Genomic DNA, 27,351 nt, shown 5'->3' with positions numbered 1-27,351 from the left:
TGTATAATATAGAGTGGTCAGCCCTAAAATTTTATACAGGTAAATGACAAAAGTGCACTCAGTAGATTGTATTTATATATTTGTGCATACACATGCTTACATATATAACATATGTATAACAATACTAAGCAACAAAACAAAACAAAACAAAACCAAAAAGCTACCAACTGGAGAGGAGGAGGGGATATCAAAGGGTTTAGGGGGAGGGTAACAAGAAGGACCTGGAGGGACTCTAAACTCTGGTTCCTTAAATCTTTTTACTGTCTCTGTATTCATACAGAACATGGTAAAATGGGAGTGCTTGTAGAATCTGTTATAGGGAAACTATGGAGCACTTAAACCAAAAACCCTTTGTGTGGCTGGCCCAGGGAGTTTATGGAATTAGGCTTTCGTTTCTTTGTTTGTTTGCTGGCTGTCTTGCTTGCTTGATTAGTTATACCACGTGGATTTTGGGAGCCATTAAACAAAGGAGTGACCTAATTTCATATAAAAGACTACATGCTTTGTGAGCCCACAAGCAAAATCAAGATTATTGTGTAAGTACTTATATAACAGAAGAAATCCTCCTAAATGTGCTTCATTCTGAGATTAAATACTAGTTACTTCGTATATTTTATAGTACAGGCCTTCTAGAAGTTTCTTCATTTTCTAGTGGGCAGAGTGCATAATATAATTTCACTTCTTTAAGGTTAAAAGGTTCAAAATGAGTAGCAGATAGTCACAGTTCTAAGCGTGCTGTGCCTTGTTTATAAAGCTGGCAAAACTGCTTTTTGTTTTCTGTTGTTTCATCGTGACCCCACAGAGTCATTCCACTACACCATCTCTACTTGTGTGGTCTCTGTGTTCAGTTGTTCTGTTTGTTTGTAAGTTATAAAATTACTTCTTATTTTGGTTTTTGTTTGCTTATTGATTTACTTATTTCTTTGGGGTTTCTGAGATAGGTTCTTCCTTCAGAGCTCTGACTTGTCCTGAAACTTAGTATATAGAATAGGTTGGCCTCAAATTTACAGAGCCTGCTCTGCTTCCCTAGTGCTGGGAATAAAGGTGTGTGCTACCATTTCTGTCCTTGATTAGTTTTAAAAATCACAGTCTACCACACATTAAAGGCCATTTTATTTGAATGTATTTTTTTCCTGGATGCTTGGTAAAACCTACCATTGTATAGTGAAGCCTGTTTTTATTATTCCTGATACAGGAAGACATGTACTAATACTAGATTTTAAACCCACATTCACTGCAATTCACAACAGTAATTCATAATGTTCTTCTCAAGAGAATATAGATATAGACATATATGTAAATTTCTATGTGGCATTAAAATGCATGCTTTTTGTAATAATTCACCACAGTGTTTAAAGGCTATTTTAAATAAATTTACTGAATTATTGTGAATTCCTGAGTTCATGGACTTGTAATATGTCTTCGATAAATGTTTAATTCTTCTTTTGCAAATCAAAGACAGATTGTGTATGATTCAAAGCGCAATCTTGAAATGATTTTATTTTAGCCATTTATACTCCTATTTATACATTGGTCAGTTGCTTGGAATATCACTAAGAGAAAAGAGGGGAAATAACAAGTACCCCTTTAAGAGTCAACCTGCATGGAAATGGTTTTGAAAGCTGCAAACTAAAATGGCTTAAAATAAGCTACACTATGAACTCAACATGTTGTATGTATATTTTATATGTATATATAGGTGTCCGTGTGTACAATAATTAAAGAAGAAGAGGCCATTAATTTGAGCGGTAGTAGTGGGGGACACGACAGGATTGTTGGTGCCTTTGAAGGATTTTAAAGAATGTAAATACAGCACTCATCTATGAAATTCTCAAAATGTTTACATTAAAGTCAGAGGAATATTAAAAGTTTTAGATATAGAATATGCAATGATGTTTTCTTGGGTCTCCGAAGAAGAGTAAGTGAGGAGTCCAGATAATTTGGCAGCATGAATCTATAATTTTAGTTTGAGAAAGGAAGATAAACAACCACAAAAGCAGATTTATTATCTCATAGAAAAGTAACCCCGATATAAGGATCACAGAATCAGTATCATGACTTTGTCTTAAGCAACACATTCTTCTAGTCTCCCACTTCTGCGGTCCTCTGTACTGTGTCATTTACCTCAAGCCTGACCCTGTGCCTGGAGAGCAAGTGTCAGATTTACCAGGTGTCACTATTACACTTTATCCACAAACGGTTTTTAAATGCTAGTTTAATTTTTGGTCTTTTAAAAAAATAATTGGAGAGAAAAACCTTATTATAAGTTTCTTAGGGATAAAAATTTAAGAATACATATATTGGTGATATATTTGATGTAGATTGAATATACAACAGATCTACATTAGCATGCTTTAAATTTTTCCTTTTTTTTTTTTTTTTTTTTTTTTTTTTTTTTTGTAAGACAGCCACCATGTATTCCAGGTGACTGATGCTGGAAGGGGCATAAGAAAGAGAAAATTAAGGCCACAGAAAGAGACTTTAGTACCTTGGGCAACATTTTCTTTGTCCTGGTCTTCCAGCCACACTCTAAACCTAAAACATTCTTTATTTTAATTTACTAAAATTTACATTGGCAATTGTCCAATAAAGCACTTTAGAAGCCAAAGATTATTCTAGTCCTGGGAGAAACCAAGGATTAATTTGTAATAAAATTTTGTCTAAAAAGTCTCTCTTTCCATTTTGAAAATCATAGCTACATTTTAATTTAACTTCTAAGTGTGGCCTTCTTATTAGGTTTAACACGTAGGCAGTCTTTTCTTTTTGCTTGCTTCAACATACCATCTACTACAGTAGTCTCCTATCTGAGATGTGGGGTCTTTCATATCATTACCACACCCAATTCTGAAAACCTATGTTTAATTAACCTTATGCAATACTATTATTATTATTTTTTATTTTGCTCCCATGTGCTGAATCCAAAATTTGGTTCCTCCTCTATCTCAGGTACTAGAATTCAAATATAACAGCTTATACAGAAGCCCAAGTCTTTTTCAGACCTCTTCATGGAAACTATGAACTAACTCTCCATTCCTTTGTCATGATGACTATCTTCTAAGCATCTTTTGGTTTTGTTCATTTATATATTTGTATATTTATATATTTATGATAATACTCAGTAGAACTCTCCTCACTTCAGAAACCATAGAAGACAGTCATTGAGAACATACCTAAATGTTTATTCTAGCTGACTAATACTTACTTTACTTGTATAGGTAGATCTAGCCAAGAAAAAAGTCCTATCATATAACAGCTTTTCCTCTTTTCCATATTTCATTCTCCTCCTGTGTTGCTTTAAGTGCCTTTCAGCTAACTCTTATAATTCTTGCTATAAACACCCATAGGGCTTAGCCAAAATTATACTAATTAGAAGCCTATATCTTTTTTTTCTTTCCCAAATTCATATCTACTTTTTCTTCTCTATCCACAATAACTTTTTCTGGGTTCTCAGTTCCTTTATAAAGAAAAACTTACCTCAGCTGCTGTCATTTAGGTGAAAATTGGTTGTTTGTTCTATACTGTTTCAAAGGTGAATTCTTTTATGTTTTCTTTAACAATTCTGTAGAAGTCAAACTCCTACCTTTTGCTCTCATGCCATTAGGTGTCTCTTCTTCACTTTTTCATAGTTATAATCTATTATTTAATTATTGATTATTTTAAATTTTACTATATTATAAATTATTTTATATAAACTTATTTTGTATTTCACTATATTATAAATTCCACAACAAATGTTATTAGGTATCTTTTGTGGTTGATGCTAGCTCCCTATTTTGAAGGGAGAGAAGTAGGCCATTGTTTAAGGTAGAATAAATTCCAATTCTGTTTGCTAGCCTTTTAAAGTTGTTCACAATCCACTGCTTCCATTTAAAAGGGAGGTCACAAAAGATGTGTGTGTGTGTGTGTGTGTGTGTGTGTGTGTGTGTGTTCCCTTTGGGTGTCAAACATAGCTTTAGTAGGTTGAAGACCATATTTGAATATCACGCCCTCAATATATAAAAATTGAAAAAGCTATTTTTGACTGTACCCTGAATGTTTCAGGAATTTAGAGGTAATTTTTGAGAAATACAAAAAAAGATAAAAGGCAGAGGATAGAATCAGTTTACAATATATGATGACTAGAGTAATCTATGCACACAAAGTGTCCCAGATGGTATTGAATTGATGATTGTTCTTACCTACCTTACTGGAAACTGAAAAAAAAATACCTGGTAACATCATATTTTAATATTTTCATCAATTAAAATGTTTAAGAATTGCAGTTATCACAATACTTTAATTAAATGTATTGAGATTTTTTCCTTTCTTTCTTTTATATTTAGTAATACTTTCTCATCTTATGGTCCTCATGGTCAGGGATTGAGATTTTTCTTAGTCTAAGAGATAGAGTATGCAATGGAGCTACTGAAAAATATCCCTAGACAAGACCTTGTTAAAGAAACAGCATTCTGTGTGCGTGTGATTTGAAGGTGTTCGCAAGGCATTTAGTACTGGAAGATACAGAGCTAGAGTGAATTTCATGGAGGTAAGTATCAACAATACAATAGTGTCTTTCACTATTGGGGGAAAGAAAACTTTAGAGTAATGTGCATCACACATATCTTTGCTCACAGAATGGAAGAAAAGGAATGCGGTATGCTAGCAGTTCGTTCATATTTGGATCATCATAATTCAGGAGTAATTAGAACTAGTGATCTCTTGTCAGTGCTAATGAACAACCCCATCAATACCTTCATGTTTAAGTCTTGATCTTTGATTTTATTCTCTACTTTCTTTCCTGATCAAATTGGAGTGTTTTCTCAAATTAGAAAGAATGAAAGTCTTACAGCATTCCAAAGTTGCATAGTTTTTTTTTTTCAGAATATTTTTTCTACTTAAAGCAAAGATATGAATCCATGGTAAATTTTACAAATGAATTCTTTATAAATGCCAGACATGTTCAAAAAGATAATGAACAAATTAGAAGTGTGAAGCATTGTGTTTAAATATAGTTTGAAACTTTAATACTGTGGAGGATAACAACTTTGAATTCTCTTTTTCTTTTTTGGTTTAAAAATATTATTTATTATATTTTTGAGATATTATAATTACAATATTTCTCCTTTCTCTCTTGTCCCTCCAATACCTCTCATACTCATCTCTCCTTCAAATATATTGGTCCTTTTTCATTAATTATTTTTGCATATATATGTGTATGTTCTACAATGTTCCATGAACCTTAGATGTGAGTGTTTTTGTGCTTCATTTATTAGCAATGAGCTTCATAAGTCTGATATATATATGTATATATATACATATATATATGAAGGTACTTGTTCCATATAATGTTACTTGTATGTTTTCAGGGATAACCATAAGGAACTGAACAACTAATTGGTGTGCTATTCCCTGGCAATGATAACATTTTCCACTCTGAGCTGTCTTCATTTGCTTATAGTTTTGTGTGTAGGGTTAAGGCCTTATGGGCTTTTCACACTCAGTTTGGCACATTCATTGTTGTCACCCTTGTTCAGCCTCCACTCAGGCAGTCATGTTGATGAGTCTTTACAGGTATAGCTTCTGATAATAGTAAAAGACACAATCTCACAACAAATTTCCTAATCCTCTGACTCTTACAACCTTTCTCCTTGTCTTCTACAATATCCCCCGTACCTTAGGTGTAAATTGCTACCAGGAGCCTTGTATGGCTGTTTCCTGAGAGGTTCTACCAGCACCTGACCAATACAGATGCAGATACTCACAGCCAACAATCAGACTGAGCCCGGGGACCCCAAAGGAAGAGTTAGGGGAAGGACTTAAGGAATTGAAGGGACTGAAACCCCATGGGAAAAACAATATCAACTAACTGGACCACCCAGAGCTCCCAGAGACCAAACCACCAACTAAATAATATACATGTAGGGATCTATGGCTCCAGATACATACGTAGCAGAGGATGGCTTTATATAACATCAATGGGAGGGGAGGTCCTTGGTCCTATGGAGGCTTGATGCTCCAGTGTAGGAGGATGCTAGAGCAGTGAGGCAGGAGTGTGTGAGTGGGTAGAGAGCACTCCCATAGAGGCCAATGGGAGGAGGAAAAGAGGGATGGGATGAGGGTGCTGTGTTGGGGTAATTGGGAAGGGAGATATTATTTGAAGTGTAATATGAATAAAATGATTAATAAAAAAAGAAAGAAAAGCATTTTGCAGATTCATCTGTTAATCATAGGCTTTCCAACTCTGCATTTTGATTGGCTATGGTTTTCTGTAGTACTATTTTCTATTGCAAAGAGAAGTTTACTTTGTCAGATGTGAAAGCCACAATTATCTATGGGTATAAGGACAAAAGTTTATAGGTTGTTGTTACAGATTATGTTAGCTTAGTGAATTAATGGTTTTAGATTTTTTCCAATAATCATGATTTCAACAGCACTGAGCAGTTAGCTAGCGTCTTAGTAAGGGTAACTATTGCGGTGATGAAATATTATGATTAAAGCAAGCTGAATAGAAAGGTTAGTTTACAGTTCCAAATCACAGTACATTATCAAAGGATGTCAGGATAGAAGCTCAAACCAGGCAGGGATCTGGGGTTAGGAGCTGATGTAGAAGCCATGGATGCGTGCTGCTTACTGGATTGCTCATCATACCTTGATTCACTTGCTTTCGTACAAAAGCCAGGACCACCATCCCAGGGATGGCATCACCCACATTTGGGTTGGGTTCTCTGCATCAACCAATAATTAAGAAAATACCCTGCAACTGAATCTTATGGAGGCATTTTCTCAATTTATGACTCTCTTCTGTCAAGAAGACATAACACTAACCAGTACAGCTAGGTTCCCAGTGGCAGTTATGTTTTCCCTCTTGTTGAGTGGGTACGTCCAATTAAAGAGTTGTTGGTTACCTCCAAAATAGATATGCTACTATTACATACTTAGGGTAATCATACCATGAATTCATTAATGTGGTTAACAGGTGTTAAAACTGGGTAAGACTATTGGTTTCCTTCCTCATTTAGACACTTACATGGTAACTTCTGGTACTCTGAAAGCTAATCCTCAGGAAGGGGGGGAATTCACATGCTAACCTGCTCAGAGCTCTCTGGGCCCTATTTCTGAGCACAAAGTATTCTTAGACTTAAAAAAAGAAACTCAAGATGTCTGTTCATCTCTGTCTTAGTAATACAACTATGGGGTACTATCCAAAGGCAGTTCAAGTGGAGGAGAACTTAACGGATGATGCCCCAAACTATTTGTTGTTTGGTAGGCAGGAAGATAACAAAACACCCTGGACCTCTAAAGTCACATTCATGGTCAGTTAAAATCTCCCATGACAGATTTTAGCTACTCTGCTCCTGATAGACTGAGTGGACATTGTTTCCCGTGGATCTTTGGTAAACACTAATAAAGAGACTCAAATTGGGTTCCAATAAGCAAATGATTAGGAGAATAGAGAGTGCTACTGTCTGATACAAATTTTAGTCTTCTTTCTTTTAATGGAGTGAAGGTTCCCAGGGGAGAACATAAATACTATACCAGAGTAGGCCAATTTTGCCACATTAAACCTATCAAAGATAAGTGGTATACCTCTTCTCTTAGCTTTAAATTTTTGATGCAATCTTGAGTTCGTTTTCATTTAAATCTGAATATGAATGCCATGGTATTTTGAAAGTTAAAGTAAACATACTATTCTCAAACAGAAACACTATATGAAAGAATCTGTCAAGAATCCATACAAATCTAAAGTGAACCTGAAAGTTTAAGGTATTATTTTTGCCTTGAAAAGTGAAAACACTAGAAAAATTGGCTATAAAGGATGCTAAAATACAGTTAAAATAAGACACATAAGATATTCTCTATTGAAGAATCATGCTTTTAGTATCAATCATATAATAACTTGCATAGAAAAACTGGAGAAAATTTTGTGCTTTCTAAGGAAATTGCAGCATATTTTATGTACATTTTTTTATGTTGGGAAGGTCATACATGAGCAAGGCATATGCTTCACTGTCTTTCCTGTCTACCTCAAACTCCTCCCATGCCAAATTAATGACTTTATATTCTTTAGTTACTACTATTTTTTTAAAATTATTTTAAAACATAATGTGTGTATGTATGTATGCATGTATATGTCTGTCTGTATCTTACTATCATCTATCAATCTCTATCTCTCTCTATCCATCAGTCTATCCATCCATACACCCATCCATCCATCCATCCATCCATCCATCCATCTATCTATTTATGTCTCCACAAATCCATCCACATGTCTATGCAACCTACTTGTTCGTGTGTATGTGTGTGTCATTGTATGTATATGCCATGTGTGTATAGGCATCCATGTAAGACAAGTTAAGGCAGTTGGTCCTTTGGAGCTGGAGTTTCAGGTGATTATGTGTTGCCAAATGTGGGTCTTGGCAATGGAATTCCAGTTGTCTCCAAGAGAAGTGAGCCTTAAGCAATCTCTCCAGCCCCATCTTAACCTCTTAAAATTAACTTTCCATATAAATACAGTTTGAGTCCATTTTCTAGTTCAGCAGCCATTTTACCCTAATATGTACTACATATGTGGTTCTGTTCTACAGTTTGAAATTAGCTAAGGAAGCACAGAGCATAGGTAGCAGAAGACAAGTAAGGGAGATCAACCAAGCACATTACCAAGTTCTGTAAACAAGCATATAATACCGTGGCAAGTGTTATCAAAGGAATAAAAATGGCTCTGCGAAACTCAAGGCGACAGCCCTCCTGTGATCTTGGGTTGCACTTAGTCAATGACGAAAGTTCCCCAGAGTTTAGTCAAGCCTAGTGACATCTTCCATCTATCAGAAATGTGAAAGATTACAAAATGTAGACTTTGTCACGTGGTGGAAGTGTTAATTATTATTAGATGGAAAAACTGCTCTAAGGGTGGATTCTCTCACTGAGTTTACGAGGGGGATGAAAGTAAGCAGAAGGATACAGTAAACTGTTAGAGGCACGAAGTCTCATAACCTGCGCATTTGTAGACCACTTCAAGGTGAAGGCTTTCTTACAAGTGCTTATGTGATACTTTTCATAGTCCCTGTGAGATTAAAAGTGCAGGTGTAGGGTATTATTTCTATTTCATGCTTGAGGCAATTGAGAAATGGAGAGATTATGGGAACTGCCTCAGGTCAAACAATTTCTTAAGTGACAGCCAGAGACTAGCGAACACAGAACACTTCTTTTATCCCCTTTGTGGAGCTCAGTTCAATTCCAACACTGAGAGTCTGCATCTGTACAAAGCCCTGGTAGTCCCTATTCAAATAGTTCCTATTTCAGCATGGAATTTCTTGAAAATCTTGAACAATGTTTTTGTCCAGTATCAGTGGAAACAGACAGACAGACAGATGTATACACATGCATACACACATACACACACACACAGAGAGAGAGAGAGAGAGAGAGAGAGAGAGAGAGAGAGAGAGAGAGAGAGAGGTGGGGTTGGGAGAAAATGGGAAGAACAAGAGAAAGCAGAGCTTCATGTACTGTGAAACTCACAGAACCCATCCTAATGTCAGTAAAGAGTATTCTGGACAACTAAATCTCACACTCCATAGCTGTGGGTAGAGATTTAAAGGCAACTCATGTATCTGTATAAATGGCTCTCTGACTGGGTCAATCTACTTCCTTATTAGCTTATGACCCATCTTCATGGAGTCCAACACACGAAGCCAGAGTTGCTGTTTTCTCAGTTAAAAGGCAGCTCTCTGTCGTGGTCTAGAGTGAAGGCAATAAGCTTCATGTTATAGTCTGAGTTTTGAAAATCAGCAGCCTAGTTGCCAAGTGTTTCGTTTCCTTTCCTTTCCTGTTGCAGCAACAAGAATATCCAGACAAAAACAACTACAAGGAAAAAGGGATTATATACTTCAAAATTGCAGCTCACAGACTAGCACTCTGAGAGGTCAAAATGGCAGAAATTTGAATCAGCTGGTTACATTGCATCCACAGTTAAAGCAGAGAGCAGTGGATTAACACATGCATGTGTTTGGGTGACTCTTGGGTGATTCTAGACTACATTCTCTTGGCAATTAAAACCAGTCTGCATTCCACTTAGAATGGATTGTCCATTAAAGGATCTCTGATATGTGTTGATATATCATTTGAAATGCATTTGGTTTTACACACTGAGGTTGAAGGTCATACTCATTAATGTTTGACCTACTGGCTATAATGGCACCATCATGGTTTTAGAATTTTATCTATTTGAAATGTTTTCCACATTTTACATTAGGTTAAAAGATTCACAAGATTCAACACAGTGAACTTTATTGATGTCTCTATTGTTTGCAAAGTATGAATATGGTCTGGATTGTGCTTTTGTGGTAGATCACGTGCCTAGAATGCTGAAGGTCCTTGGTTCCCGTACTGGCTTGTTTTGTGTGTCAACTTGACACAAGCTGGATTTATCACAAAGAAAGGAGCTTCAGTTGAGAAAATGCCTTCATGAGATCCAGCTGTAAGGCATTTTCTCAATTAGTGATCAAGGGGGGAGGGCTCCTGGTGGGTGGTACTATCCCTGGGCTGGTAGTCTTGAGTTCTATAAGAAAGCAAGCTGAGGAAGCCAGGGGAAGCAAGCCAGTAAGTAACATCCCTCCATGACCTCTGCATAAGCTCCTGCTTCCTGACCTGCTTGAGTTCCAGTCCTGACTTCCTTTGGTGATGAACAGCAATGTGGAAGTGTAAGCTTGCTTCTTGGTCATGGTATTTGTGCAGGAATAGAAATCTTGACTAAGATAGTTCCACACCTAGCACTATAAAATAAAAATAAATAATACAGATATATAAATATAATGTGTTAAGGATTATATATTTATGTAAATATATATTAATAATTATAATTAAAATGATAACACAGTATATAATATACCAAATATTATGTATTTATGTAAGCGTAATTAAATAAAATTACAATAGTATAAATTATATAAATTATATAAATGCACCAAAATATAAATATACTAAAATAATATAAAAAATACATCATACTAAAAGTATGAAATTGTATTAACCATCAGTTCTCTTGATTTGTTATTTTTATTTATGCTAAAGAGTATCATCCATCATACCTATAGTTATTTAAAACTTTGTTTTAACTCTTAGACCCTAAATTAGCATTGCTCCCTTTTGAGTAGAGAAGTGGCTTTCTTGCTAATGAAAAGAAAACCAGAAAGTTGTTTCCTTGATCCCAGTCCATGGCTGGGGACAGTTAGACTGAACCATACTCTAATCTTAGATCTTCACTCTCCATTCTTCTACAGCATTTCCACTTTCTCCTGTGAAACTTCCTGTTAAATAAAAAATTTAAAAAACGTGCATAAGGAGGTTTCCTGAATTTTTGTTTTCCCTTTTCACGAACCATGTGAAAGGTGAAAAGATTTGACATGTTTTAATTTATGGTATTTGTATCCAGAGATGGTGAACATTTGAACTTCTTACATCATCAAACTGAACTCTTGACCTTTTTCTGAGAGCCTGTAAACCCGAAAGAGAAGGCTGCATGAAATTGCTCTCCCAGGGCCGCTCGGTGTCCACATAGTGCAGTGCAGTCTTGACTGAAGAGTAAAAGTGCTTTGACATGAAATGCGGTGTGAAATGAACAGGTCTAAGCACTTTCAGTAAGATATCTATCTTTTCTTTAGCCTCGCATTTCGCTAGTGAAAGTTGGGATGTAATGTATCCCTTTGAAATTTGGTGGAGCGCTTTGGGGAATTGTTCATGCTGACTCCATGTGAAATCCATAAAAGGCTTTGGGCTCCTCGGAGATCTCCATGTAAATGCAATTATCTTATGGCTTTGCTACAAGCACCGCACCATGTGTCCAATGTCACCAGCCTTATTGCTTGCTATGGAGACTTGTATGGCATTTATAATAGGCTGTTGAAGTGAGTGTACATTTGACATCCTTCAAATACTTGCTTAAGTCCTGCCTCACTGAGACTCAGAGGGTCATGAACAGTTTTATTCACACTTCTTTATGTTTCCAACTTCATAGTAAAGTGGTTCTTGCCCTGAGGTTGACCTTTAACTTCAAAGCTGAAATCGTTATGTAACTCAAAACAGCTAAACTGATATTGCAATGTGCAGAAATAAAACAGCTTTCAATTACCCTGGGAAAATATAAAAATAACCCTACTCAAGAGAGTTTTCTATATAAATATATATACATATATATATGCTCTATATTTGCTAGTATATATGTAAAAATTTTATACTATATAGTATATGAATATAAATATTATTAAATCTATATTTATAAATTTATATTATGAATATATTATATTATTTATATTTATAAAAATATAAATTTTATATTATATAGTATATAAATATTATTACATATATACTAGCAAATATAGAGTATATATATGTATGTATATAATCTTAAGTAGGGTTATTTTTATATTTTCCCAGGGTAACTGAAAACTGTTTTATTTCTGCTCATTGTAATATCAGTTTAATTGTTTTGAGTTACATAACGATTTGCCAGTATGTCTCTAACAATTTTATATTATAAATAATTTATACTATATATACAGATATACTAGCAAATATAGAGTATTGTAGGGAGACTAGGATATAGCATGGAGACCAGATTTATATTTTCTAAATATTGAAGCTACATAAATATAAGTATTTTCTAAACAGTGAAGGCAAAATCAGCCTATCAATGTGAATGATAAATTCCCATGAGACGTTGTTGAAAGTTTTCTTTTTATGGTTATACCACTAATAAGTAGAAATATGATTAAGGAAGATTAACTGCATTGTATATAACAGTATATGTATATTTTGTCATTGAAAATTAATTTATCCTAACAAACATAATATTGCCTGCCTAGACACTATTAGAATTTTCCAGCCACTGTCTTAATAAACATCAAGTGGCAACAGAGAGTTGAATACTTGTCAGTGTCCTTCTATGGCTAGGTATACAGTTAGTTTTTAAAGTTTGCTACCATAATTGTATCTCATTCACATTATCCAGGATAATTAACACATGTATAAAATGCATAGGAAGTAATAAGTAATGGAAGAAAAATGATGAAGTTACTATATTTTGTATTGAATTGTTATTACATTTATTGATACTTTTGAATTTGAAATTTATGAACTGTAATCATTTTAATAATTAAGTATTATGGTAATTACAATGTCACCTAATATAAATAACTAATATCACAAGCCAAAATGAGTAAAATAATTATAATGATGTTCTGTGTCATAATCATGCACGGAGAAGAAAGTACGTTGTCTACTCAGCTCCCGCCAGAGAACTCTGGGATAATTTATGCCACTGTATCTTTTTATGTGCTCATAGAGAAATTTTTTTTATGAGAAGCTCATTATTGAGTTACTATTAGGACATGATTGCTGTCATTGAACAAAACTTTGTAATTCAAGTTCCTCAGGTAGTATTTCCCAGGGAGTATTTCCCCTCTCTTCTGTGAAACTAAGATGGAGCACTCACTATTATACTGAAAGATCACAAACTAAACAACAAATAAACTTCAGTGCTTTTCTGAGTTGGCTTATGTTCAATTTCATAAGGATTCATTTGGTTGACTGGCTTAAATTTCAAGACTATTAATTAGCCCAGTTAAGAAGACAGAGAATTGGTATGAACATAGAAAACTTAGGTCAACTCCCACATATCAGCCACCACGTTGGCCCTCCAGGTTTTCACAACCTCTACTAGTGAGTAATTACCTCACTGGGTTAAATGGCAAAAATTGTGTATATAATATATAATTACATATATATTAAATATACTATATATCATATATAGTATACATTATATAATTGTGACTCTGGATTTATATATGTTGTAATAATGAAGATTATTATAATCCTCCACTCTGATTCATTAAGTATTTATGTATATAGATTTCTGATAGACATATATTATGACTGATAGATGATAGATAATAGATGATATAAAGATAGATGGATAGATAGATAGATAGATAGATAGATAGATAGATAGATAGATAGACTTAGATAGATGATGAAGATAGACTTAGATAGATGATGAATAGATAGAGAGACAGGTGTGGAAAGGCACAAATACCATTTCTGGAATCAGAGAGAATCTAGACATTGCTCAGAACTCACATATTGAGATCCTTACAGGTGTCTGTGGTTAAACAGGTAACAAAAATGAGAGAACTTGAATTTGAATAGATGTGATCAACACAGCATCACTGGCTCTAAAGAGTAGTTCAGAGGCAGTGAGCTCTCATCTTTTCTACGACACTTTCCCATGTCAGTTACCATATTGAAAGAATATTAGAATTTCCCAGACTATCCAGAATTTGTGTTCATTTGATATTTTGCCTAACATGTTTGGAGGTTCTCCGCACCCCAGCAGAAGGTCATTGATGTGTAGAGATGTTGCAATTCATTATGCAGCTACTTCTCCTCCAGAAGATGGTTAATCCAAAGACTTTCCTGTGGACTTTCTCTTCAGGAGGAAATGGACATAGGAACTGGTTGCTTTTCAAGAACTGGAACAACAGCTGAAAGCCAGAAGAAGAAAATGGCACATAACAAAAGAACCACTTTAGGGAAAAGACTGAGGTGTAGTTAGTCAACAGCAAAGAGGACTAAGGAGGTCATATATAACCTGTCCTGTTATATATGAGCTCTAGAAGGGACCTAGGAAAAGAAATAAAGAACATTTCCCCCTGAGAAATGGAAGAAGAAACACATTTGCCTATTTTAGGTTTTTGACTTCAATTATCAATGAGTATGTTCCTATGAAAGTACTAACAGAACTTAGGTCATGGAGAGAATACCACTGACCAAAAGACCTGGTGGGATTAAAGTGCTAGCTTCTGATCATCCTATTTTTGCTCATGTTCAATTCTTATGAAAATAATGGGGAAGGTAATTTTTTTTTCAATTCTAGGCTTTTTAATTTTTAAAATAATAATTTAATAATAACACTTTTAGCCTTGAAATAGTAAGATTTTAGTTGTCATTAGACAAAAATCATGTTGAATATCAACACTGTCTATTTTCCTCCATGTCTTCATATTTGTATGCAACATTTGTCAGCACGGCAGCCTTGGACGATGATAAAGTGCGTTTTTCTGCTTGGGTGGTTAGCCCTTTCATTTTTTACAAGTGACAAAATAAAAATCTGCTGAAGAGTGAACATGCTGCTTTCACTGTGTCATCTCAGCCCTGCGGGTCATTTTATTATAAAAATGTAAAAATCCAGTCAATTTTATTTAATCAGCTGAAAAGGAAAAGTGTTTCCAGGTCATTAATCAAGTGCTCCTTCTCTGTGGGACTTGTCTCTTCAGAAACTACCATATGAATCATTAATAAAGCTGGCAAGACTTTATTTTTTTTTTTTTTTTTGCCAGCAGGATTTTAAGAAACATGGATGGTATTGCTATAACAGAAGTAAAGTAATTTTAGATCAACAAATAAAGATTTCTGTAGCCGTGGTCCACAGAAGTAGACCTATGTTACTAAAAGCATTAGTTCTTTACTTTCTAAACATTTAATTGTTAGAAATGTTGGAAAATGTTCGGCTGTTTAGATTGTATATGATTACATATTCCATAATTATATGTTTTCTTGAACGTTACCTAACCTTATATTTACAGCAAACTTTTATTATATCAATTGATCAAAACATAATGAGACAGTGGGAAGAGATAATTACCACTGGATGTATAATAATAATAATGATAGTAATTAAACACAGCAAACTGCATTCATAAAATGTCAAGCTTGTGCTTAAACCCTTAAAAGCAAGTAGTGCAGCAGAACCTTGAAATTCCCTCCTGACTTTTGCCTCTTGTGTCTATATTGGTTCATGGGGCTCTGTTTTAAAAAGGAGTCTTGACTTACTTAAAGGACCTTCTAGTGCTTAACTAGTGGCTACAAAGCTCATCTCAAATGTAGTTTTAATTAAAACTGTTCCTTGTGGAGAAATAGAGAATGAGTCATGACTTTGAAAGACTTTGAGTCTTCTGTGACAAGAATAATAGACATCAACACCTTACAGCTTCATATAAAAAATTCCATATTCTTTAAAATTTTGAATTACTTGTGGGATTTAAGTGGCTATTAGCCATAAAGTACAGTATAACCATGTGACAATCTAAAGATACAAAGAAGCTAAGTAACAAAGGGCCTAAGGGAGGATGTTTGAATCTCACTCAAAGGGGGGAAATAAAACAGATATCTGAAGTAGATGTAAGGAGAGGGGGTGGGGATGGAAATTGGGTGGAGATCAGGTATGGGGAGGAAAGAGAGCTGGAGAAAAAACAGAAATTGGTGGTAGATGAACAGGTCTGGGACAAGGGGGACTCTAGAGAATATTTGGGGGTGACCTTACTTGAGACTCCTAGTTAACAGGAGAGTTTGAACCTGAAGAGGCCACTTCCTATAGCTAGGTTGAACTTCCAGTGGAGGGAGGGGGACACCAACTCACTCACAAAACCTTTGACCCAAAATTTGTCTTGCCAACAAGAAGTACAGGGACAAAGATGGAGAAGAGATTGAGAGACTGGCCAACTAGTGACTGGCACAACTTGAGACCCATCCCATGGCAGAGAGCCAACCCCTGACAATATTAATGATATTCTGCTATGTTTACAGACAGGAGCCTAACATGACTGTCTTCTGAGAGGCTTCATCCAACAGCTAATGGAAACAGATATAGAGACCCACAGCCAAACAAGCAGGAGCTCAGGGAGTCTTATGGAAGAGTAGGGGGAGGGAACGAGGGAGTCAGAGGTGTCAAGGACACTATAAGAAGACCTACAAGCATGGGCCCATGTAGGCTCACAGGGACTGAACCACCAACTAAAGAGTATGCATGGGCTGGACCTAAGCATCTTACACATTAGTAACAAGTATGCAGACTTTTCTTCATGTGGATCCCCTAACAATTGGAGCAGGGTCTGTCTCTGACTTTGTTGTGGGCCTTTGGATCCCTTTTCCATAGCTGGGATGCCTTGATTGGTCTCAGTTAGAGAGCATGCACTGAGTCCTACTGTGACTTGATGTACCAGAGTACGTGGACACCCATATGGGACTTCCCCTTCTCCACAGAAAAGAAGAGGGAAAAATTGGCATATAAGGTGGGACTGGGAGAATAGAAGGCTGAGATCAGGGTGTAAAGTGAATAAATAAATAAGCAAATTAATAGAGAATAAATAAATATCATAAGGGCACCATCTTCAGATTTGCTCATGGGCAGTGCAGAACATCTATTCAATAATTTGTAGGAAGCTGGTGTTTTGAGTGTTGTGATAACATTTATTTTCTATCAGATTATGCTTCAAGATCTGTCACAAATGCGTTTATTTATACTCAAACTCCTAGAGATTTCTTTCAAAAACAATGGAGATGACTCATTCTTCTCATTGTATGATCATAGGCTCATATTTTATATTTGAGTGGAGCATCCACATGGAGTGCTCATTAAAAGTAGAGGGCAAACATACATCTCACACATTTCAATATTATTTTAGATACTAGTTGAGCAGTGCATACATTCAAATAGGCTTTTAAAGAATTCAAAATAACCAGAACATTTTACAATGCAATCACACTCATAAGCAAACTCAACTTAGAAATATTTAGAATGAGGTTTTTCGTATAATTTTTTTTCTTAAGTCAAAAGTAATAAACTGTTTTCTGTCTACTAAGTAGTGTCACAAAAATTGAACAATTGGTCTGTGCATCAGATCACAGTGAAACCCGATTACAATTTACTTGAAACAAAATGAAAATAAATCATGTAAATGAGTGATTTAAAAATAAACATTAAGTGTAGAAGTAATAAGACTTTCTCTCCAGATTAGAGATGAATTCAGCCCTGAAGGGAGTGACAAAAATGTGACATCCAATTTATGACATGATGGTGTATAGAAACATTTGAAAGTCAATCTTGAAGCAAGAGGGATCAGGATATACTTTCTGAGTCAGGTCATGATTACATTGAGTCCTAGGGACATTAGCTAGGAGAATTAAGGTGAGAAGTAAGCAGAGATAAATCTATAGGTGGTTGTATATTCAAACCTCCAAAATATGAAAAGCATAGTTATATCAGCAGATTCAAGTATAGTCAAATTAAATATTTTATGAGAGTACTGGATATATATATATATATATATATATATATATATATATATATATATATATCAAGAACATAGAGACCATTATGTTCTCTTGGTTAAAACTGTTTGAAATTTTTGTTAACCCAGCAAGGGTTGAGGAATTAACTACAAGTTCTATGGATGCCAAGCATATATGTGTACTGAAGAACTTTGGATATGTCATACATCATCTCAAAGGTATTTTACATATGGAACTCTGTGAAAGAATTAAGTGAATATATGTAGATAAAGTAGGTATCTTGGATGTGAGGAAGAGGGCAAGAGAGATAAACCTGGCTTCTGAAGCAGGAGGTTAGATAACAAACAGGAATAAACTAGATGGCCATGAGTTTGAACTTCATTACCTAAATGAGTTTATACTGGACAATTTAGAAAAGGCTCGAAATATAGTATTAGTTTCCATTTTGTACATATCATCTTGGCAATTATGGAGAGAAAAGAGATTTATTAACTGTAGTTACTGCAGTACATTGAAGCTATGCTTAAGTTATCATAGAGGTAGCTTCTAGGATTCCTTGTATACAATAACCTCACCAATGACAGAATTAATAGTCATGGAGAGAGAAGCTGGGCTGGAGCAGATGCAGCATCCATTTGCATGTGCTCTGTCTTCCTCTAACCTTATGCTTATGACATTGTTGCTGAAGTCTTTGGGCTAATGAAATGCTGTTTGTGCCCATAATTTTATTTCTTTTTTTCTTTAGAATTTTGCATTATGATAAATTAAAAATTGCTTGATGGAGCTTTCTTTTTTCTGTGTCTGTTCACAGTTGGTTTTCTATATGCAGTGTATTATTCACTCATTAACAATTTTGAGTTACTGAACTGAACTAATTCCTGATGGTGAAAGGTTGCATAGGTTATTAGTTATTTACTAATCAAGTTTATTTTCTGCCTTCTAAATGCATCATTGAGTGTTTGTCTTAGATTTTTCATTTACTTGTATAAGATAGTACTCAATTATGTTTAATTGTTATAACTACACAAGATATGCATCATCAGATACTAAAATGAGCTCTGTTCTCAAATCTTGTCTCTTTCTGAAATCCAAGAATCTAAAATTTATCATGACATTTGAATAAACAAAAGATGGATAGACATGTACATTGTACAAGTTGTGTGCTACATTTTTACAGAAAAAGAATTCCAAAACATTCACTGCAGTGTCAAAACACAATTTACAATTTAAATACTTAAAGAAATTTGAAAATTTTACTTCTAGCAACTTCAATTGTTTGAAAGTAAGAGAGGTTAAAACTCAAATTGCTTACTATTCTTATAAGACTGTGTTCTATATGGTGTGTGCATTCACAAACACACAGATACACACACTCACACATACAACATATATAAGCAGTGATAAGCAGTGGTTGGTAGATTTTAAATATTCTTACTGCAAAAACGTATGATATAATGCATACACCAATTAGCTTAGTGTAGTCATTTCTCAGTGTATGCATATTTCAAAATATCATACTATATGCAATACACACAGGTAATTTATATTTATCCATAAAATAAATTAGTTGAAAAAAGTAATAGAAAATTAATAAAATGTGGTGTGGTTATTTTGCTTAACTTTACAAAAGACAAACACTGAGAAATTTCCTTACAAGTTTGACATTTATAAGGTTTACCATCCTATGCAGGTAGATAGATAGTAAAACCCTAGAAATTCAAACATGTGATTAACTAAAAATAAAATGGAATATCTAAATGAAGTGAATTGTTTTTGGCATAAGACCAATTGGACCTTATTTTTTTTCATGTGTATTTTATGCATCAAATGAATAAAGGGATCTGGACCAATCAAGTTTTCTAGTCAGTAGGGACAGGGAGGTGGGATGCCATGTCCAATCTCTCATTGGTTGGTAATACTACCTAGAAGATATTTATGCCTTGATAGGCTAGGATGATAAGTATAAAAGAACAGAGAAGCACTAGATGTTTGTTTTGTGATGATTAGAAATACAGAAGATAACATAGTTTAGGTTTTGTAGTATGCAGTGATTAGATTCATTAGAGAAAAGAAACATTGATAGTAGCCAAGGAGATGGATAGGTAAAGGTGACTTCCTTCAAGCCTGGTGACCTGAGTTTGATCATTGTGACCCTCCTCCCGACCCCCACAACACACCACATGGTGGAAGAAGAGAAGCAAGCAATGTTGTTTTACTTGTCAGCTGAGTTCCATCCGTGCACCACTGCCCTTCTCCCTAAAATAGCTAAAACATTAAATTTAAAAATATTGTTATCTCCAATTTTCTGAGGAACCACCAGATTATTTTCCAGAGTGGCTGTACCAGTTTGCAATCCCACCAGCAGTGAAGAAGTGTTCCTCTTTCTCCACATCCTCACTAGCATGTGCTGTCACCTGAGGTTTTGCCACTCTGATTGGTGGCAGGTAGAATCTCAGTGTCCCTTTGATTTGCATTTCCTTGATGACTGAGGATGTTCATCATCCATAATGTGTTTCTCAGCCATTCAAGATCCCTCTGTTGTGAGTTATCTGTTTAACTCTACCCCATTTTTAAATTGGGTTATTTGGTTGTTTTTTTTTTTTTTTTTTTTTTGAGTATAACTCCTCTCAGATGTAGGGTTTATAAAGATCTTTCCCCAATCTGTAGGTTACTGTTTTGTTCTATTGACAGTATCCTTTGTTTTACAGAAGCTTTTCATTTTTTGAGGTCCTATTTGTTAATTGTTGATCTTAGAGCCTGATCCATTGATGTTTTATTCAGAAAAATTTCCCCTGTGGCAACGGGTTGGAGAGCATTTCCCACTTTCTCTTCTATTAGATTCAGAGTATCTGGTTTTGTATTGAAGTCCTTGATCCACTTGGACTTGAGCTTTGTGCAAGTTGATAAATATGGATCATTTTGCATTCTTCTACATTCAGACCAGCCATTCTAATTCTAATTCTGCCTTTTAGACCAGCACTATCTGTTGAAGATTCTTTTTTCCCCCACTGTATATTTTTGACTTCCTTGTCAAGATCAAGTACATGGGTATGTGAGTTTATTTCTAGGTCTTCAATTGTATTCCATTGATCAACCTATCTCTGTACCAATACTATGCGGTTGAAGTACCACTTGAGGTCAGAGATGGTGATTCCCCCAGAAGTTCTTTATTGTTGAGAATTAATTTGACTATCATAGGTGTTTTGTCTTTCCACATGAAAGTTGAGAATTTCTCTTTCCACGTCTGTGAAGAATTTTGTTGGATTTTGATGTGGATTGCATTGAATCTGTAGATTGCTTTTGATAAGATGGCCATTTTCACTGTGTTAATCCTACAGATCCATGAGCATGGAAGATCTTTCCATCTTCTATGGTCTCTTTTTGTTTTCTTTCTCCAGGGATTTGAAGTTCTTGTCATACAGATCTTTCCATTGCTTGTTATAGTTGCACCAAGATATTTAATATTATTTGTGGCTATTGTGAAGGGTGTTGTTTTCCTAATTTCATTAGCTCTACCTGAAGACTCAGCTATACTGCTCCTGGATATATACCCAAAAGATACTCCATTATACCACAAGGACACATGCCCAAATATCCTCATAGCAGCAATATTTACAATAGCCAGAAACTAGAAACAACACAGATGTCCCTCAGCTGAAGGATGGATACAGTTTCTGGTTCATTTACACAATGGAATACTATTCAGCTAAATGAGGACATCATGAAATTTGCAGGCAGATAGATAGAACTAGTAACTATCACCCTGAGTGAGGTAACCTAGACCCAAAAGGACGTGCTTTACAGGAACACAGCATGGCTGTCCTCTGAGAGGCTATATCAGAACCTGACTGAGACAAATGCAGATCCTTACAGGCAACCATTGGACTAAGGTCAAGAACCCCATATGAAAGAGTTAGGGGAAAAATTGAAGGAGCTGAAGGGGATAGCAACACCATAGGAAGATGAAGTGTCAAGTAACCTGCACCCCTGGAAGCACCCAAAGAGTAATCTACCAACTAAAGGACACACAGGGGCGGATTCATAGCCACTAGTACATATGTAGTGAAAGACCACCCTGTCTGTCTTCAGTGAGAGAGGGTGGGCCTAATCCTGTAGAGACTTGATGCTCCATGAAAGAGGGAAGCTTAGGTGTTTGGTGTATGGGGAAGCACATTTTCAGAGGCAAAGGGGGCAGAGGATTGGGTAAAAAAAATTCTGGGTGGGGGTATTGGGAGGGGCAGAATTTAGAATATAAATAAATAAAATAATTAATCAAAATATTTTTAAGGGATCCTCATTATAGTTAGGCAACCCCTGATGATATTACCAGGTGAGGGAAAGAATGAAAATGTATTACAGTTCCCAATAATGATTATGGAAAGTTGATTTGGGGGTGTTGCTCACTTCTGAAAGTAACCATTGATCTAAGGGAAGATCTGTCTGGGAAAATGGGGAGAGAAGTTTATGGGCCATGGCTAAGCTATCAACATCATAGCACATAATTTGAAACCGTATCCAATGTAGGAGTCATGACAAACATGCCACACAACTGAGGTGCTTCTATTCAAACATCAATCTCGTCTAACTACTACTAGTATTGCACTAATTTCCTTACTACTAAAGTAAAATGTGATAGTTGTAAGTGGGGAAAAAAAATCATCATTTTTCTTTATTCCTCCATGATGGGAGTATTCCCTGATTTTTGTAACCTGCTAGCCCCTGCTACAGTCCAATATTTTCTACTGTTTCCTTTTTGTCAACCAGCTAATAATTTATTTGCAATTTTTATGTCTTCCTGACTCCTTAGTCAGTACAGCAAATCTGTCCTTTTCTTCATACAACCATGTCCAGGTCTAATTACCCTAGTCACCCACGATGCTCCAGTACAGTAAGAACAGGGGCACTTAAGGTGACTTGTTAGAGCAAGGCCTCTTTCAAGAGGGCCTTTCTCTATCAATATTAAGTTCACCCATAATTTTGTTCCCGTGCAATTGTCCAACGTACAGTCTCAATTTCTTTTATATTTTCTTCAGAACAACCAACCAATCAACCCATTTTACCTGCTATACTTATCTATCTTTTGCAAAACAAAATCATCCAACGTAGATTCTTTATTTACATTATTTTATTTGTTTACTCTCTATTTTTCTCATGTGTGTCTAGGCTTTATGAGGACCTAGAAAATATTATCATGTATAAATTTCCTTCTACATATAATTAATAAGAAGAAAAAAATTACATGCATTCACCTAGCTGAATTTAAAAATGTGGTATATAACATTATAGATGCCGTTTATTACTCAAACTATACACAAAGGCATAGATTATGACCTTGTAGAAAAAAATGAGACCCTGGTAAGTTCACAATGTGAAATACACGCAATTTTCAAAAGAACTAGGGACTATTTACTGGCATAAAATGACCTTCGAGATGTGTTTTTAACATAAGAACACTATTCCACTAGTAAAATGGCAAGAAATATTAAAATGTACCTGTATGTATTTATATTACCAAAAGAAAATGATGAATGAGTAAGATAAAGTATAATAAAATGTATTATTTATAGGAAGAATTCAGAAATCCATAATGGAGGAAATAGAGTAAAGGCCTCTGGGTATGTAGATTGATTCAGCTATTTGACTTTGTTTTGAATTCTTTTGAGTGGTACTGAAATTTGATCACAGGGCTTCATAAGTGTTAGAGAAGTTTTGTACCACTGATCTTTATTCCTAGCCTTATCTTTTTGATTTGGAATTGTTATATATTCTATAAAATAAAATAAATTTAAAAAGCAACATGTAAAATGGAAATCAATCAAAATGACTAGATTGAGTTATTTATTAAGAAGCTACAAAGTGAAAGAATGATTGCAAACTATTTGAAATGTTCTACATTGAATCATATACCCTAGTGTGACATGAAGGGAGACAAAAGTAAACAACCTAAAATGAAGTTCTTTCAAACACAAACCTCTTTCTGTCCACTGAAAGTCATAGGACCAGTGACAGTCCCATTCTAATGAACAACCTTCACGCTTAGATTTTAGCATCAGAATAACATTGCCCACTGTGGAGGTGAGTCAGGCAAATACCTGTGGCTCACTGGCCAACAAGTCTTGCCTTCCTACCTACTAAGCAAATTCAAGGTCAGTGAGCAATGCTTATTCTCAACAAAATGAATATATGTTAAGGTAGATAGATGGGTAGATGAATAGATAAATTAGATATATGGGTATATGGGTGGTTGGGTGCATGATAGATAATATATATATATGATAGATTTTTAGGAAGTAGAGAGATAGATAATAGTTAATGACAGTTAATAGATAAATAGACATATGATAGATAAATAGAGAGATAGATGATAGATAGATGGATAAATAGATAGATAGATAGATAGATAGATAGATAGATAGATAGATAGATAGAAAAATGTGGATGCCTTGAGACAACTGAAGAAAAACACCCAAGGTACTCCATAAGCATACGAACTTGCATATACACACACACGCACACATACACACATACATACTTATACACACATATTATGGGTCATTTAGCTACAGAAATAAATGTAACTTTGTAAATTATCTATGTTCATTTGTGATTCTCTTCTTCTGTCTGTTTCTCTCTCTCTCTCTCTCTCTCTCTCTCTCTCTCTCTCTCTCTCTCTCTCTCGTGTGTGTATGTGTGTTTGTGTGGTTTAGTTCCTGAGAATGAAGTAGAAGATTTAACCAAGAAGCTATTTTTTTTACCTTTGTCATTACCTATCCTATATGATATACATCTGAAAGACAATCTGATATCATCAAAGTCTTCCATATCTACAGTCTTCTGTCTGTATCAAAGAAGAAAGGCCATATTCTAGATGGCGTCATCTCACCAAGTCTCTGCAAACTTCCTTTTAAGTCTTGGAAACATCAGCAGGACAATGGACTTTTATCCTTGACCATTAATGGTTATTGTTTTCTACCACAGCTCTGCCTCCAGGATCTAGAAAAATAAATCTGTGTGGGCCTTCTCCCACTCCTGAGTTGATATTGCCTTCATGTTCATCACAGTATTCTTCCTCATCAAGATCATAGAGTTGGATTTTCTGTACTTTAACTTATGAGCAAACATCTGGAATTTTCAACGATTTCTCAATTCTTTCTCATGTAAGAAGCCTCTCCTTAAGCATGTGTGGATCTAGCATTTCAGGAATTGACACTTTTATCCATTATTCTCATTCTCTCATATACTCTGCTCTACTATCCACTTACAAAACATTTGCATTCCTACATATTCAAGAATCATGTTGAGGATTATTGGATTGGCTCATTTTGCTCAATTTGTACTTTCAAGGCTCTTTCTCACAATCCTCAGCATCTCATGTTGGCCTTTTCCTCATCATATGCAAGACTGCAGTACCTAACACACCAGCCAGAAGTTAAAAGTTAACTAATTCCTATTATCTGATATTAAAAGTGACTGTATAATGAACAGAATGTATGTTATTATAATCTCATTAATCTTGGTAAGTTTTTTCACTTGTAAATTATTAGGAAAGAGATATTAAGTTTGGTTTAATATAACTGGGAGAGGCATTCACTGAACCCATCACCCCATTTCACAATACTCACACAGAAATTAAGTCCCCATGGACTCTTGGAAACACTGATAGATACCAGTGCTCTCCAGCAGAATACTAGTGATTAATTCCATCTCTATTCTCAAAAGAAGTGTTTTTAGTCAATCATGGCACTTATTATTTAAGTAGTAAATGATACCTTTTCAATCCTGGTAAATTTTATAATTTATCATACTTGTCATAATCTGTATTTACAGACCATTTAAACAACAGCCAACAGTGCATTCTTTAGAATGTAAGCTTTTATTTTGCTTTTAAAATAAATACGTGTGCATGCATCCATTTGTGCAAGTACCACTTGCTCTGCTCTGTTGCTATTCCTGTGACAGCAGTACACAGGACTATTCTTTATGTGATTATATTCTGATGGGGAGACAGCCAAACAAAAATTGTCAGCTATTTCATATCTTTTTGAAAGCTATTTAGAAATACAAATTAACATCTAATGTGAAGATCTATAACTATGGGAGAGTAATGTGCTGTAAATATATGTTTTATTTTCTCAGCTTCTCAATGCTTCTGGCAAAGCATAATGAAACTTGCATGCTGAATTTCTTAAAGGTGGGTTGTATGGATTTGTAGAATTGACATGTGAATTACATTGTAATTGAAGTTCCCTGTAATTAAAATTATGGATAAAGGGGACTTGTAACACAAGACAACTCTTCATTTTAAATATTTAAAAATAATTATGCTTAAATTAAATCATTTTTTTAGCTTATAAGCTCAGACAAATATTATCCTGGACAAAAAACAACTGACTTATCTCTCATGGTCTTACAGGTCTCATGGCTGAGCTTCAGATGGCCCTCGTGTGAGCTGGAAGGTGTCTTAACCTTGTTCCTTTTGGATGAAGGAGATGTAAATTTCCAATAAAGAAAAACCTCATTGTTCTATTTGTTTATCATTATTAGCCTTTTAATGGGTGTAATTTATAAATAGCAAATCATTAATATGCTGAGTAGTTCAAAGAGCTTTTAAAGCCACTTGAGAGTGGTGTGAGAGAGTTGTTCTGGTTTTCTTGCTGTGACAAAGGACTAAAGGGAATATTAGTTGCAAACACATTGGAAGAGGCATTGCTCACTTTTTCATGCTCTCTCCACATGTACGGGTTGTTATTTTTCCAAGAGTGGAAACTTTAATTTCCAGGATAAAATTTCCTGTATAAAGACAAACACAATTTTCCTGTTTCTAACAAATAGTCTCTGGATATTATTCATCAAGTTTAATGCCTTCAGACAATGTTAGGAAACTAAGATTTAAGGGTCTATACAGTTGAGAAGTGCTTTGTGTGCATCATCAGTATTGTGCTGGTATGTCTAGATAAAACGTTTTAGTAGAAAAATCAAGTATGCTTTGTTCAGGGCTAGATAATATAATCATCACTGTGTTAATTATGAGGACAAAGCATTCATTTGAATGTTTCTTTTGTATATGACAATTTGTATAGGTACAAGTGACCATTACAGATGCATCCTAGGTATATACCTTATGTCAAATTTGTCTCTTTCTCTAGGGAATATTTTTGAATTCTTCAGCCTTCAAAATATTTTCAACAACATGAACATTGTTCAATGAGCAATATAAATAATACAAGCTTCCTGGGTGTCTGGTTTTGA

At 35.0% G+C, this 27,351-nt stretch overlaps 1 long non-coding RNA gene across 1 annotated transcript; it reads left to right on the top strand.

The window, feature by feature from the left end:
- The first annotated feature begins 475 nt into the window (after nucleotides 1-475).
- LOC143435150 (uncharacterized) lies at nucleotides 476-26,621 on the top strand. Its single transcript, XR_013105160.1, has 3 exons — nucleotides 476-536; nucleotides 26,239-26,293; nucleotides 26,516-26,621. It is a non-coding gene; the product is annotated as an uncharacterized LOC143435150 (long non-coding RNA).
- Nucleotides 26,622-27,351: the final 730 nt, after the last annotated feature.

This window comes from Arvicanthis niloticus, chromosome 19, assembly GCF_011762505.2.
Source record: "Arvicanthis niloticus isolate mArvNil1 chromosome 19, mArvNil1.pat.X, whole genome shotgun sequence".
NCBI lineage: Eukaryota > Metazoa > Chordata > Mammalia > Rodentia > Muridae > Arvicanthis > Arvicanthis niloticus.
This window is presented reverse-complemented; position numbering and strand designations above follow the sequence as displayed.